Source organism: Lissotriton vulgaris, chromosome 4_1 (assembly GCF_964263255.1).
Source record: "Lissotriton vulgaris chromosome 4_1, aLisVul1.2, whole genome shotgun sequence".
NCBI classification, from domain to species: Eukaryota; Metazoa; Chordata; class Amphibia; order Caudata; family Salamandridae; genus Lissotriton; species Lissotriton vulgaris.
In genome coordinates, this window is record NC_141691.1 from 605252695 (window position 1) to 605268624 (window position 15930).

General features: G+C 43.2%; 1 protein-coding gene across 2 annotated transcripts in view; it reads right to left on the minus strand.

Moving 5' to 3' along the window:
- ELMO1 (engulfment and cell motility 1) overlaps window positions 1–15930 on the minus strand; it is a 1507126-nt gene that overhangs the window by 819297 nt on the left and 671899 nt on the right. The window lies entirely within an intron of this gene.

Sequence of the window (15930 nt, forward strand, 5' to 3'; positions counted from 1 at the left end):
TACTATATAAGCAACTCTCCACCTCTAGAGGTTCATCCCTTCTTCTTCATGCGGATAAGAATCTTTTCTATTATTTTCTGTTTTCTCACCTAGGGTTGGATCTATTCATTACTTTGAAGCATCTCTACTGCAACTTGGGGATTGAAATGGAATTAGTTATAGTGGAAGTTATATTTGATCATCTATTCCCTATGATGGGACAATCAGGTGACACTATCGATTTGTGACTCACTTACTACAGTAATTGATTAAAACGGTTGACGTGCTCATGGACCCTAACTCTGATCGTTTTTAATACACACATTGTTATAGGTTTTCAGTAACCATGGCTTCCTGATGAAGGCTGTTAGGCTGAAACGTGCATAGTTCCACAAGCCATGATGAAGATGAAAATAATTTTGACCATTGACGAAACAATTGTGATCTTTCTATTGCTATTATTCATACTTTCATGCTGAGTTCTAATGCTTGGGCCTTATAGTCTTCAGTTTTAGTGCAATTTCTTTTGATTCTTAGAAACTGACTATATGGCAAATTATCTCTCAAGGGTTTGGGGTGATAACTTTTGTAAGAAAGTAAGCTATTTTTAGCAGTTGGTTTAGTGTATGTCCTTGTTTTTAATTGATTGTTTTCAGCAAAGATGGTAAGATCCAAGAAGTCTATGGTCGAGCTGTTGGCCGTGTATGTAAATTTAAGCCAGGGGTCACGTTCATTAAGCCAATTGATGAACAATTTCAAGTCTTGTTTGATATCACATATGAGGAGAATCCGACCACCGAGTGGAGTCGCTCTATACGAGCCTACCGCAAGATGACACCCTCCAGATGCTAGAAGATGTTCTTTTTAATGAAGACTGGAACTACCATACACCTGGACACTTCATCTTACAGTGCTGTCAACTAGCCCTCCAAAAAAACTTTTTTGAATATAATGGAGTTTTATACCTGCAAAATCATGGTACATCCATGGGCAGTGCTTTTTCCCCTTCGGTGGCCGGATTGTACGTGAGCCACTTCGAGGATCAACATGTACTCAATGAATGCAATCCGTACTCTTCCAGTATTTTATACTGGAAGAGATACATTGATGACATTCTCCTCATATGGGATATCAAACAAGACTTGAAATTGTTCATCAATTGGCTTAATGAACGTGACCCCTGGCTTAAATTTACATACACGGCCAACAGCTCGACCATAGTCTTCTTGGATCTTACCATCTTTGCTGAAAACAATCAATTAAAAACAAGGACATACACTAAACCAACTGCTAAAAATAGCTTACTTTCTTACAAAAGTTATCACCCCAAACCCTTGAGAGATAATTTGCCATATAGTCAGTTTCTAAGAATCAAAAGAAATTGCACTAAAACTGAAGACTGTAAGACCCAAGCATTAGAACTCAGCATGAAACTGAAACAGAGAGACTATACACCAGCCACCATTTGTAAATGCATGAAATGTGCCAATAACCAACCCAGGGAATGTCTTTTACAAATTCACCCTAAAGACCCCACACCAGACCTGGTTACATGTGTGACAACATTCTGTCCCTCGACATATGAAGTCCAAAAACTGGTGAACAAAAACTGGAAAATTCTCAATACCAGGAAATTTGACTGGCCTAAACCCTGGTTCGCAAACAGAAGAACAAAAAATCTGCGAGACACTCTGGTTCATACCCGTCCCAGAAGTATACAGACACAAGAGATAACCAGAGACATTACAATGTCACCTGTAAGTGGACATTACCCTTGTGGTAATTGTACAGCCTGTAAATACACCACTACTTCAAAACAGCTACAACTCTCAGAGACTCTCCTATGGACCCAAAAACAACATACCAATTGTAACTCCTCTCATGTCATATACATGGCAAGCTGTCCCTGTCAAAAACTATATATATAGGGATGACCTGCAGAAAGGTTAAAACAAGAATAGGAGAACACAGAAGTAATATAAGGCTGAAGAAGACAACCACAAAACTCTGTGCACATTTCATAGAGGCTGGACATTCCTGTGAGGACATACGATGGACTGTTATAGAAATGCTCACAGAAAAGACCAAAAATGCTGAAAAAAAGCTCTACGAAAAAGAACAAAGATGGGTGGACCGTTTGAAAACCCATATTGTGGGCCTGAATGATAATGTCCCTTGGCATCAGTTTGCGGTACATTAGTCTCTGAACCACCGCACATTCAATACAGTTACTGTCAATCCCGTCCACTCTATCTTGAATGTCACAAGGACACCCTGTAGAGCATAAAGATACCTTGAGAAACCTAATTATTAGAATGACTATCTCTCTACCTGACACTCTTAGTGCACTCCACCGAGGCTTGTATTAGCCCCTCTTACCACTTATCATTACGGTTTAAACATTTCCGTTTTTGATTTAATGCTAATTATGGTATTACCTTTTTGCAAAGTACCCATTCAAAGCTGTATCCATAGAATTACACTCTCAAGTATACGACCTTCGTGCAAACCGTTTCCAATAAAGTTACACCATTCAAATCCAACCTACAAAAACGCGCGCCTGACGTCTGCTCCGGGTCCAGGGGCAGAGTCAGCACAAGCGGAGAAATCGCTCATACACGCAGGTAATGGCGGCGGTTAAACTGAGTTATGTATACTCTTCCAAACAACGGTAAGAATACTTTCTAATATTCTTATGCCTCCTTCCCTCTTTTTAGCTCTGTGGTCCCCTGACGAAGTCTTTAACTTGACGTTAATGGGTAAGACTTAGAAAGATTATTTCAGTAAGCCCGCTTATGTTACGAGTTTTTACATTTCACAGACGCTCCAAACTATACCGCTTTAACACTCTGCGCTATACAAGTTCCTGTGGCACAGGGGTCTCCGTACACGCAGACCTCGTTGCTAACCCCCAACGGTAACTTGCAATTGACTTTTAGGAGCGAATAACTGTCACTAAACTCTACGTGATGCTAGTGTTTGGGCTCAGGGGTCTTACCACATGCAGACCTTCAAACACGTTCCAAAGCCCTCAATTTTCCATCACCTATTACCCATAATATATCTATGTTTTTTGTGACAAACAACTACACTCTCAATAGAGTGTACACATATGTTTAATGCAGACGTCGCTTCTCAGATTGTTTTCACCATTCCTCTTTTTCTTCTGCCTCACTAAGTTCTCTTCCACGTTATGAATTGTGAATACAGATACCCAGTTGATTAGACTATAGCTAACTCTGGAGCCCCCTAATACACAATGATATTTATCCTTGTGTAGTATATTCCTGTCTGTTTCTCTTTTTCAGGTTTAAAGAGAATGAGTGGTCATTGAATACCCTATTAATAATCAACCCATTCAAACTACACAAATTGTGTAAGTAGTCATTCTATGTCTGTCTGTCTGTTAGTCCTGACGAAAGCCCTATAGACTCCGTTGAGCCAGAGGGGGCTGAAACATGTCAACACTTTTTGGAAAGTTACACTTCTAGATCTAGTAACTCGATCTAGTACAAGTACCGATTTATTTTTATTACTAGATCTTCACCTCTCATTAATTTTTTTTCGGTGTAGATCTAATTTTATTCTTCTTTTTTCTTTTGCACGCACCCTATCCTAATGGGGGCATATTTTTCATCTCTGGACACTGCAATCTAGACCAGAGGAGCCTCTGGATGAGGCAGGCACCCAGCACACTCTATGGTATCCTATGATAACTGCCAGAACTACAATGTAGGGGCGGATGAAAGATATATACCGCATTACCAACACACATTGAGTTTTTGAGGATACCATAGTAATTCTATCCAATGGTTTAGAATTGTAACAAGTGTCCATTTTCTCCCACTTGATTACTCTCATACCTACCCGGGGAAATAAATGGACATTCATTCCTCCTCCCTACCCTTTTGATTTTTGATATACTAAGCAGCGGACAGCTGCGGGAGTTCTCTCGAACAAAGATACATACATTGTATATACCTGGAACTTGTGGAGTGAAGCCATGGAAGGCAATGTTGGATTAAGTTTTGGTGAAAGCGATATCGACGAAATACTAGCAGCACAGCCACTTCTTCAAAACTCGGACCTTACTGAAGCACTGGCACAGACAATTGGGACTCGCTCTCTGAAAAGAAAAGAGAACAAATACGTACAGCCATTCATGGTATCATTATGACCGAATACCTCCGACACAAAACAGCCCCGAGGGGCTTTTGGGTCAACAATGCCCCAAGAATTTTTTTACATGACCTGGCATTTCGCAAAGACTGGTCTTCCATTTCATGGAAGTGTACCTTGGACTATCTGGTACTTATTATTAAAACAGCGAAGAGACTGTCTGAAGCATTACTACTGGAAATCCAAGCCTTAGAAAATGAACTTAAAAAGGGTATCAACCCACTAACTCATAAAAAGAAATTGGAAGAATTGACTAAGGAAATGGAAGAAACTAAAGAATTCATTATGCAAAGTAAGCTACAGAAACTTGGGAAAGATCTTAAAAAATTCAGTCAAGAAAAGATGCATCCCTACACCCGAGAAGACTACAATACCAACGATCCGGGGTCAGATACTGAATCCTTGGGGAGAACTTCTTCCAATACCTCAGTCAGCAGCTCCGAAGACTACACCCCCAGAAGAGGTGGGAATAACAATAGATACCAAAGACCCAGGAGGGGCAACAGATGGCAAAGACCGTATTACCCAAACATGAACATGCCTCACTTCCAACCATACGTTCCACAATATGGCGGATGGATGACACCTTACAACTATGGTATGCAACAAATGCCACAATTAGGAAATGAACAACAACTAGGACAACAAATCCAACAGCAACAACAACCGCCTTTTTTAGGCAGGGGCCGAAACCAACCCAGAGGGAAAAAGAAAACCTTAGCCTGGCAGGACCAACAAAGAAACGTGCAGACAAGGAGCATGGCATCTGCCCAACCGAGCACGAGCAAGAACAACACTCATTAATAGTCAATCTTGCCAATATCGAATTGACGGAAGATCAGAAGAAAGTCCTGAATAAAGGGTTAGGATTCGTCCCTACACCACCAATGGATAGCTTCAGACTTAAGTGTGAATTGGCAGAATTTTGCCGCATCCTGAAACTCAAAGCATTTTTTTCGGACAAACCCACTTTACCACCAGAAGGAGACACCAATTTAAAAAGAAAATCTACCTTCAATCCACCAGCAGGAAGTATTCCACCGGAGATCCATACTTTTGAACAAGCACTACTAAAAGGCGTTGATGCAATGACAGAAAATAAGAAGCTTCCTTTCCAGAATCTTAGCAAAAAAGAACGCCAAGCACTCAAAACTCTGGAGTCCAAGGAGGACATAGTTATCAAACCCGCTGATAAGGGGGGAGGAATTGTCATCCTTAGCAAAGAAGGTTACAACTCACAATGCCTCTCCCTTCTTTCAGATACCAAATTTTACAGGCAGATCACTGAAGATCCCACTGAAAGACTCAAGAACACCATTTCCATGATGATCCATGAGGCAGAAACGAATGGGTGGATCACAGAAAAAGAAGCAGACTATCTACTTGCAAAAGAACCCAAGATCCCCTATTTCTACTCCCTACCGAAGATACATAAAAATAGACTCCGTTGAGCCAGAGGGGGCTGAAACATGTCGACACTTTTTGGAAAGTTACACTTCTAGATCTAGTAACTCGATCTAGTACAAGTACCGATTTATTTTTATTACTAGATCTTCACCTCTCATTAAAGTTTTTAGGTGTAGATCTAATTTTATTCTTCTTTTTTCTTTTGCACACACCCTATCCTAATGGAGGCATATTTTTCATCTCTGGACACTGCAATCGAGACCAGAGGAGCCTCTGGATGAGGCAGGCACCCAGCACACTCTATGGTATCCTATGATAACTGCCAGAACTACAATGTAGGGGCGGATGAAAGATATATACCGCATTACCAACACACATTGAGTTTTTGAGGATACCATAATAATTCTATCCAATGGTTTAGAATTGTAACAAGTGTCCATTTTCTCACACTTGATTACTCTCATATTTAATTTACCTGCAAGAACCTTGTACAGTGGTATCCCATTTACCCAGGGCCTGTAAATTAAATGCTACTAGTGGGCCTGCAGTGCTTCCTGCGCCACCACAGAAGTAACCTTTCAAACCGGTCTCATGCTTCTGCCAGTGCATGGCCTGCATGTGCAGTTTACTGCCACAGTGATTTGGCATTTAAAGTTACTTGCCAAGTCTGGTACTCCCCTTTTACTACATGTAGGTCACCCCTGAGGTAGGCCCTAGGTAGCCCTATGGGCAGGGTGCTGTGTGGGTAAAAGGTAGGACATGTGCCTTTGTTGTATGGTATGTCCAGGTAGTGACAAACAGCCTATTTGGTTTCTCACTGCTGTAAAACTTGCTCCTCTCATTGGTTTGCATTGGGAATACCCTGATATGTTTTTCAGGTGTAATTTCTGATGTGGACGGAGTAGTGTTGCCATGTTTGGCGTGTTTGGAATAGTGGTTATGAATGCTGCATTTTGGCGCAGGTGGATTTTTCATTACTATTTTTGAAATGCCACTTTTCAAAAGTGGGCATTTCTATGTGCATTCACTCTAGACAGTCACCCAAAGGGAGCGGAGGTGTGCCCCGCATATCCTGATGGCACATCACCAGGCTGATGGGTATTCCTGAGCTACAGTGGTGGGAGGAGTTGTCACTGGCACCTGAATAGGGCTGTGCCTGTCCTCTCCCAATGCTGTCCCCACCTCCCTGTAGTGTCTGGAGCCAGGCTGCCTGGGATTGAATGGGGGTGTTGGGCAACTTCTAAAGTTTGTTTGAAGTTACCTGCACATCAAAATATTTGGAGTGTAAGTACAGGGGCTCGGACCCCATGTTTTTAGACACTGCGTGGACTCCGTGTCGGAGCGCGGCAGCTTGAGGAGACACCCTTTTCAAGTGGCGAGGAATGCAGAAGTCGTAAATTATACACGAGAAAAAGGATACAGAGGAACGCGTTTGGAGAATACTTGCCTCACCTATCTCCGATCACTCGGCGGTTGAGGTGAGATGGCACCCGCCCGTGGCAAGTGGTGAGGACTATATAATGATTCCTCTATCCGGGCAGATTTCATGCCGCTTGCCTCAATAAGTACATTTCCCAATTTGTTCTGCTATGGAGTGGTGAGACCTACGAGTTTAGTGATACTTAGATAATCAGCTGCTGCCATTACTGGTTATCCTGGATAATTATAGGTGCCTGATTTTTAATGAATACGCCTGAATAGCAATCATCGCACAATGCACACAGAATCCATCTAAATCTATTCATAAGAATTTTGTCGACAGTGGTTGGAAACCTTGATCCACCATTGAGGGACACCTAATCCCCGACCGATACATCACCCTATTTAGGCTGACAGAGTTACCAACCTTCAACTTGAACTAAGATTATTCATCTTTTGAGTCTACTCCTATCGCGCCCTGCGAAAGGAGCTTGCCCACCCACAACAGTGCTTGTCCTGACGAAGACACTTCCGTAAGGAAAAGACTCCTACAAATTTGGGTCGAAACGTAGACCATTACGTAACCAAAGACAAGCTCCGGTCCCCATTCAGTCATTGACAGCTATAACGGAGTTAGGCCTTTTTTGAGATTTATAATTTTGGACTCTCGTGGAGCCTACAAATGTGGCCCTGATGCTAAGGGACCACATGTACACTGTCTTAATAGATAGAAAAAGACTTGTCACTGAATGAATCAGCTTAACCATATCCTACCCCCTACACTTTCCCTCACGTCACCCCCTCCCCGTTGTGAATGTGGGCACGTACACAGTATATAAAGCAAATGCATAATGAACACTGTACCTATGAATTAGGATGTATGCAATCTTGAAGTAAAATCTTTTTTGCAATACAAAACGTTGTTTTTTGAATTCATGTATATAAATTAGGCATGGGCGGAAAATCCGTTCCGCTCGCGGATTTTGCGGATTTTCGGGAAATCCGCAATCCGCGAGATTCGCGAATCTCCCGCAAAATCCGCAAATCCGCGAGCAGCGGATTTTGCTCGCACTGCTCGCACTGTTCGCGTGAGTTCGCGTGAGTTCGCGCCCCGCGAATAAGTGCAAAATTGCAGAAATACGATTTTAGCAAAACTGAAAGTAACTACTTACCAGGTTCAAAAGTTCAGGCTCATCATTAGTAGCCATTTCCTGTAGTGCTTCCTGAGGGGCCCCTCCAGAGTTCAGTTGCCAGTTGAAACTATTATGTGACCCTGCTCTGAACCTCAGAATAGTTACACATATGCCACAAAGGTCCTGAATTACAGCTAAGGGAGACAAGCAGGAGCCAGGCTGGAAGTTAAAATCCATTAATCAGCCCCTAATTCATTATTGTCAGTTGGGGCAGGGCAGGTGTTGTAACTAATTTTGCAACAATGAAAGCACTTAGCAAGTGCAAAAGATCACTAATCAGGGCGCACTAAGGAAGCAGGTGCCAGCTAAAAAAATATTCTGTGACACATTAATCAGCCCCAAATTAATTCAGGTCACTTGAGGCAGGGAAGGTGTGCTTTGCTTTGCCGAAAATAATGTACACTGGACAACCAGAGGGTGTGGTGATGAAACAGAGGGTGGCATGGGTGGGCCAGAGGGTGGCATGAGTAGTCAGAGAGTGGCAGTGGTGACAGAGAGTGGCAGTGATGAAGAAGAGTGTCCCAAACAGGCTGGACACGTAGAAACAACAAGTTCGCGAAACTTGCGACCCGACAGGTAAGTTCGCAATTTGCGAAAGTGTACAAAACCCTCGCGAACTGGCAGAAACACGGGCGAACACAAAAAAAAAAAAATCCGCAAATTCGCGGGAATTCGCGGATTTTGCGGATTGCGAATCCGCAAATCCGCAAAATTCACGAACGCGAGATCCGCAAAATTCGCTCATGCTTAATATAAATGCCTTAAATTTGTAATTTCTTCTTAGTCTCGGGACCCCTTCCCTTCTTTCCATTTACTACCCAGGTCCCTATTGACTGCATTGGGTATAACCCTGTTTGTTATAACATTTTTAAAGTAACTTGTGATCCATTTGAGCTAGAAAGCTTTTTTTGTTGACATTTTAGAAATTATGCAGCCGCAATGCTGCGGCTGCAGAACTGCATGATTCTGTCACACTACCTAGCTGTCTACACAGTAGCTAAAACACACAGAAGTCTGTGTTGTGCTTAACACCTTAGATGCGGCGCAAATATCCCTCCCCAGTGCTGCGCTGTCCATTGGAACTAGTGCTGAATGGACGTCCAATGGTCGTGCGCAGCACTGGGGAGGTAGTGCTGCCGTCGGCCAACGCCCCGACGCAGCACTTAAGAGGTTAATAACCCCGTTTCATTTCTAGACCATAATTATAGTGACTTAACTTGTGGTTTCAAACAAATTGTCAATGTAAGAATTATTGTTCATAAACAAATTCTTCAAATAAGCACTTGAAACTGAAACATCATACACTACCCATGTTTGGGTAGGTTTCCCCGGTGACATAGGTAGAGGAGGTTTTATGTAAATATTACCAGAGCAGAAGGCTATGGAGTAGATTTAGAAGATTGACAGCCTTTCTATTGTCCCATAACAGTGTGGCTCCACTATGTGGTTATTTATATCGCCTACTATCAACCTGAAGGGGGTCAACACCTACGTCAATATTATTCATTTAAAATTGGAGAAACCTTTGGGAATTATTCTGGTAATTCTTCTTATAAAGATTTCGGGAGCAATGGTGTCCCTGGACACGGGAACGACTTGCTAGCGCATGACTGACCTGCTCTCACTGCTCTGCACTGGGTCTGACTGAATGTTTCTCCAGTGTGTGCTGCCTCCTGTTTCCTACATTAAAATTCTGACTACTCTCGGAGCATTTTGTTATTCATCTTGTTATCTCACGTCTAGACCAGGCTGTCCACAACCCAAATGTTAAGTAGGCTGATATATTATATGTACACTTAGTTTATTGCCAGATAGCCAAATCTGTTTGTCCCCATGACATCATTTAATGAGAAAGACAAACATTAATAATGTAAAAAAAATACATCGATAACTTCAGTGCAAACCATGACAGCCATTACTGGCGGGGTCGGACAGGGACAGAAAATACACCCACGCACAAAAATAAAAGTGGTCCCTATCAGTGAAAGAAAGCTAAAAAAAGTGGTCCATACTTCCAAATTGAGACACTTTTTAACTTGTAAAGACATCAGGGGTGCCCGGCACGGCTTGTGGGTGGAAGGGAAAGTGCGGGGGGGGGGAGGGGGGGGGGAGGGCTTGCGGGTTGCTGTAAAAAAAAAATAACAGCATTTACCTTGCTGCCGCCGCTGGGTTCCACATCTCTGCTCCTGCTCTCCTGTGTTCGACTCAAGGTCGGAACAGGAAGCAGGCAGCCAGGCTCCCACCCCTAAGCCAATCACAATGCTGAAATGCAGCCTTGTGATTGGTTTGAGCGCCATGACATGGCGCTCAGCCAGGAGCTGTAGGGGTTGGCATATCATGGCGCTCAGCCAGGAGCTGTAGGGGTTGGTATATCATGGCGCTCAGCCAGGAGCTATAGGGGTTGGCATATTTTCCATGCAGGCTGTAATGCAGCCTGCATGGAGAACCGGGAAGTGCGCATGATAGTTTTGGGCAGCCCGAGAGGACCAACCAAACAGTCATTGCGCACTTAGGAGGGCTGTACCCGCCTTCACTGCTCTTCAGCCCCGCTCACCCCCTCACGCGAGCTGCCACAGCAGGCGGACATAATAAAATGATAATAACATTAATTATTATCTTTTTATTTTTTCCTTTCTTTGCCAGCTTGAAGGCAGTGGGGCCTTAGCGGAGGAGCCACCACTGAAAGACATGTGCAGAAGTATTTTCCAAGGTTTGAAAGATGGTATGGATTTGAGCTTGCTGCAGACGGAAATCGTCAGTAACAATTGGCCCAGCAGACCATAAAATAGACCCACAAACAAGCTCAGAAACAGTCCAAAAAGACTGACCTGTCATACCAGCCTATCGTTTACGGCCCAATCGGCCTTTCTGTATTTGATAACTGGATTCTGCTGCTTTAAAACTTTGATGGACCAGATTCCCAATAAGATCCTTTGATTTAGCAAATGCAAGACCAACCAGAATTTAGAAAATATGCACACATTTTATATAGAGGCAGAGAACAAAGGTACCCCGGACTACCGAAACGTGCTGCAATGCCATACAAGGCAAAACCAAAGAGGATGATGGACAGAGTGTTGAACATTGCAAGCACTTACCCCCAGTCAACTGGACTGGGTTTAATCCATCATCATTCTTTAGCTCACTCCGCCACCACACTTCAGACATGGCCATATGCAAATCAGTCTAACCCTGTGCCTCATGGGAAAAGTCCAGCCCGAACTGCTAAGCCATGTCTTTCCTGGACCAGAAACAAGCATCCTGGGACCGGTTTCTGGCTAATTAGCCGCCATCAGCCAGTCAAGCTTGAATCCAGTGGCAAAGTGAGAAAGGGACCCACGTCTGGGCATACCCTGCCAACTTAGGGCGAACAAAGCAAAACCAAAGTGGATGATGGACAGAGCGTTGAACATTGCAAGCACTCACCCCCAGCCATACTAGGGGCAGATTGCACACCACACACACACATATTCAAGGCATGTCCCAATGTAGGCCCCATCTACCTGAACAGTCGCATCTTCTTAGACCAACCACCCAGACACCTCCACTCTGCAGGACTCCTACTCGCACACATCCCACGCATACACAGAACCAGACCAGGAGGATGGGCATGCTCTTATATTGCTCCTAAAGTGCGCCCCACATCAGAGCCTTCTCCTCTCTTTTTGAATTCCACACGAAGCTGAAGACGTGGCTTTCCAATTAGCCATCCGACTATGGGCAGGGTGAGGTGCACATACATGCTCGGTGCCAGGATTTTCTGGCGGGTGATAGTGCGTTTTACAATCACATAACAAAACAAAAAGTATAGACGTACAAAGGATTGCAAACTCAGATTACATACGGCTCTTGAAGATTGCCACTTAATCACAAAGTTGTACCTTTGAAATTAAGCCCAAACCCCACCGTACAGATTAAACAAAAGTTTTGCAAATGCATATTCTCTTTCCACCGATGTAAAGATGGATGGGACATTGGGAAAGGGAATCTCTGGTGCCAATCTTGGAAAGCTGGCAGTACAAGCTGTCTTCACTCCGGCGCCAATCAGTAGGAAGGCATGTACCGGTAATGACAGGATTCAGGAAGAGACGGCCAGTGGCTGAACTGCAGACCATACACCTGGAAAACTTAGGCAGAAATGCAACCTCCCATCTACTTTACCTAACAATCATTTTAAGCAAATCACAGTATCTCTTTGTGATTTCTTTTTCGAAACGAGGGCTGATTTAGTACACAGAATGTGCACTGCAACCAGACTCCTCACTCGTATATAATTCAGCTTACGAAAATGTGCGACAAGTTTACTAGCTATATTGATTATTATTTTATGAAGTACATCAAAAACTGAACGGTCTCCTGGTTCACCATAGCAACATCATTTATTATTTTCACTCAGGGCAGGTCAAAATGCTTTCGCTGTTAATATATATATATGCGCATACAAAATATGTTATCTTTTATCTACACAACATAAGAGGATAGAAAAGAATTGGCAAGGAGCACTGAAACAAAAAACAAAAAAAGCTACCTCGCCTAGGCGACAAAACACCTTAAGACAGCCCAGTGTAGATCTTTACACTGTCAGACCAATCAGGGGAAAAGGTAGAAACATATTTATTACCGAAGTTCTCCTAAGAACAGCAACAGAAAATAATAACGTTTAGATTGTGCCCACCTTGAGAGGTATATTCAAGGGGGTTGCACACCTACTTCTCTAGATCTGCCGCCTAGAAGACCTCGCTGAAATGGCACTCCTGTTGGCTGCATTGCTCACACTCTATCAAAGGAATTCGGGCCCCCCTCTCCTCCCCGAGTTCATCAGGAGCTGACTCAAGACCTGCCTGTTCGAATACACTCACATCACGCTAGCGCCTGGATACTCCTCGGGGTGATTTGCGCTTTACAAATCTTTGATTGAGTGATTGAAATTAGGTACATGGTGCCATGGTTGAAGTACATGTTCTGCACACCCACACTTTCTTTTTCTGCACGTAATTTGTTTTCTGTAACACTCTCCCCTCGTACCCTCAGAACCCGTCCAGTCCATATACCACGCCGAGAAGGAACTTGTCTACCCACAAACCAAGAGAGGGAGGAGTTAGTGATGGTGCCACATAGAAACAGCTGTAACCAACTGCAGCACCTGCTCCTAACCCCCACCTCCACTAGTTGGCGTGGCTAAAGGCATAGGCATCTCACTCCTGTTAGTAGAGGGCTTTTACAGGCATATGTGTAAGCGGCACACACAGAATTGAGCCTCTGCCTACTGTGACACTTCTCGGTTCTCTCTTTAAACTTACCTTATACTCATAATTTGCAGTCCAGCCATCAAAGTGTGAGTCTGTGTAGGTGAATTGCTAACCCATGAGGAGACAGCACCAGGCCAGCAGCCGCAGATGTGTTTGGGCACAGATGTGAGGATGCACACACTCCCTAAAGTGGGGGTGATGGTCTTTTTCCTCAACGCCTAGTGATGGCCATGCATTTTCAAAAGGTTTGGGAGTCTGCGATGGAGCCAATGGAGAGACACCGTAGGTTAGCAACTGATCAAATGCTGGTTTGTTTGTTGCTGACTTTTGTTTGGCGAGTTTTTAATAGGAAATTGATGCATTTTGCGACTCTACCCCATCTACTGTTAGTGGAATACCTCTCTACAGTGATGGTCTATAAAACTTCTCAGAATTTACTATTGTTAGTTTTTTTTCATAAAAATCCAAAACAAACATTGTCAACGCCAATAGGTCTTGATTTTTTAATGAAAGTGCATTGATTTATTTGCTTTGTGTGATGGATCCATTAAGTCACCTATTCTTCCAAACACAGACCCACTCAACCATGTATTTATAAACTCTTTGAATCATTGTCGCATTCATCCACACACAAACTCACCAATTGATGAAGAAGCACTTTCGGATAAATATAATTCTTCAGTGATCTAAAAATTAGGCTGGCCTTGCTTGAATTTTCACTCTGCAGGCAGCAAATAACCAGTGTACGCGTCTCCATAGAATTTAACAGGACATATCAGGGTTTAGGCAAAACCCTTGGCCGAGGTCCTCCGCGGAGGCCAAAAGGTAGAGGAGGTAACATGGAAGAGTTCTGGGAATCAGAGGACACAAGAACTCCTTATGCCTTATTGACTGAAGAAAAATCATCTGTGTGCATAACTCCTTGGCGTTAAGATATGGCATTGGGTGAACTGCACAGGCAGAGGTACCTACAGTACAAAGACCCTCACATAACGATGCATAACTAAAGAACTGTTGTCCTTGGGGCTTGGATAACTGACAAATTCCTTTTTAAAGGGGCACGCACTACTCTTCCTTCCTTGGCATTGCTCATTTTGACACAACAAATCTCAACACGGATATGAAGACGGGAATTGCCTATCTTAACACTACACCCATGCACTGTGCACAGGATACGACAGGTCTGACACTCCGGCTAACAGAGAATACATTATGACTACACTGTGACATTGTCTATCCTGGAACTTCACACAATCTTACAGGACTCCTTGACACTGGTCACTGTGCCATCCTAGGAGGACATTACAGTTGACTATTTACAAGTAGGTTTAACTGGTGGCAGCGTCTAGGTTTAGGAGACAGGAAATTATATGCATATGGGTTTTAGGAGACAGGGAATTTAAACTAGTTTATATAATCTAGGAATATTTGTTAGAAATATAAGGTTATGGTTTTGGAAGCCTTTATGAGGTTGTAAATAAAGAAATCTATCTTTGCTCTGTTGGCAGTGTGAACAAACTTTCCTATAAGCGTAGATTGCCTCATCTTCCAACCAGCTTAGATTACCTACAAAGATAGGTTTGGGCACAAAGATATTGATTCCTATTACTTTCAAGAGAGCTAAGGAGAAAGGGGTATCTTCCCATGCCACCTACGTATAGACCAAAGTAAAACTTTCTAAAAGTATGTGCAAGCTGGGTGAGGATGAGTAAGCGTGGGGAATAATCAATAGCCAATAGGGTTTTTATCACAAAGACATTACAATTCTAAAAAAATGGAAATATGATGATGCTGCACAGCTATTTAGGACAGGTCAGCACATTGAAGACCGAGGTGAACAAAAAAAACTTCTGCTATACTCACTTTCAAATCCCCTCAACTTTTGACTCGGCTAACCTCTGCCCCATACACAAGTCTCTTTCCCGAGCCCTTTACTTGCAGCACCTCTTATTTCCGGAAATATCTCAGTATGTCAGTGCCGGGGACAGTTCTGAGCCACCCACTCAAGGCAGACATGTTAGACGGAGGTGGATAGAGTGCACAAATGCTTTTCCAGAACAGTGTTTCAGTCTTAAGGTCCTCATGGAATTCTTCATGAAATTCTAGACTGCTACATCCACTTCCAATTCAACTTCAGCATTAGTCGGCACATAGGAAATATCTTTCTAAAAAATGTTCGTTTGCGTGGGTGGTCTGTAAGAGAGGTTACTCACCAAGGAACACTCTGGGGCATACTACCAACAACTAGCGATAATTATCGCTATGTTGGTTTAGCGGCGATATTTTTATTGCCGAGCTGCGGCGATTTTTATCGCTTAGGAACCATGCTATTATCAAGGTTTATCTCCTAAGCGATGAAAATCGTCCGAAATGCATGAATATCGCTGAAAAGTCCGCAATATTCATGCATTACCGAGCTAATGCTCTTAGCCATGTTATCCACCTACCATTGGATAACTGCTCAGGGGCAGGTGTTAGCTTCTGGAGATATTCGCGCTCAGCGC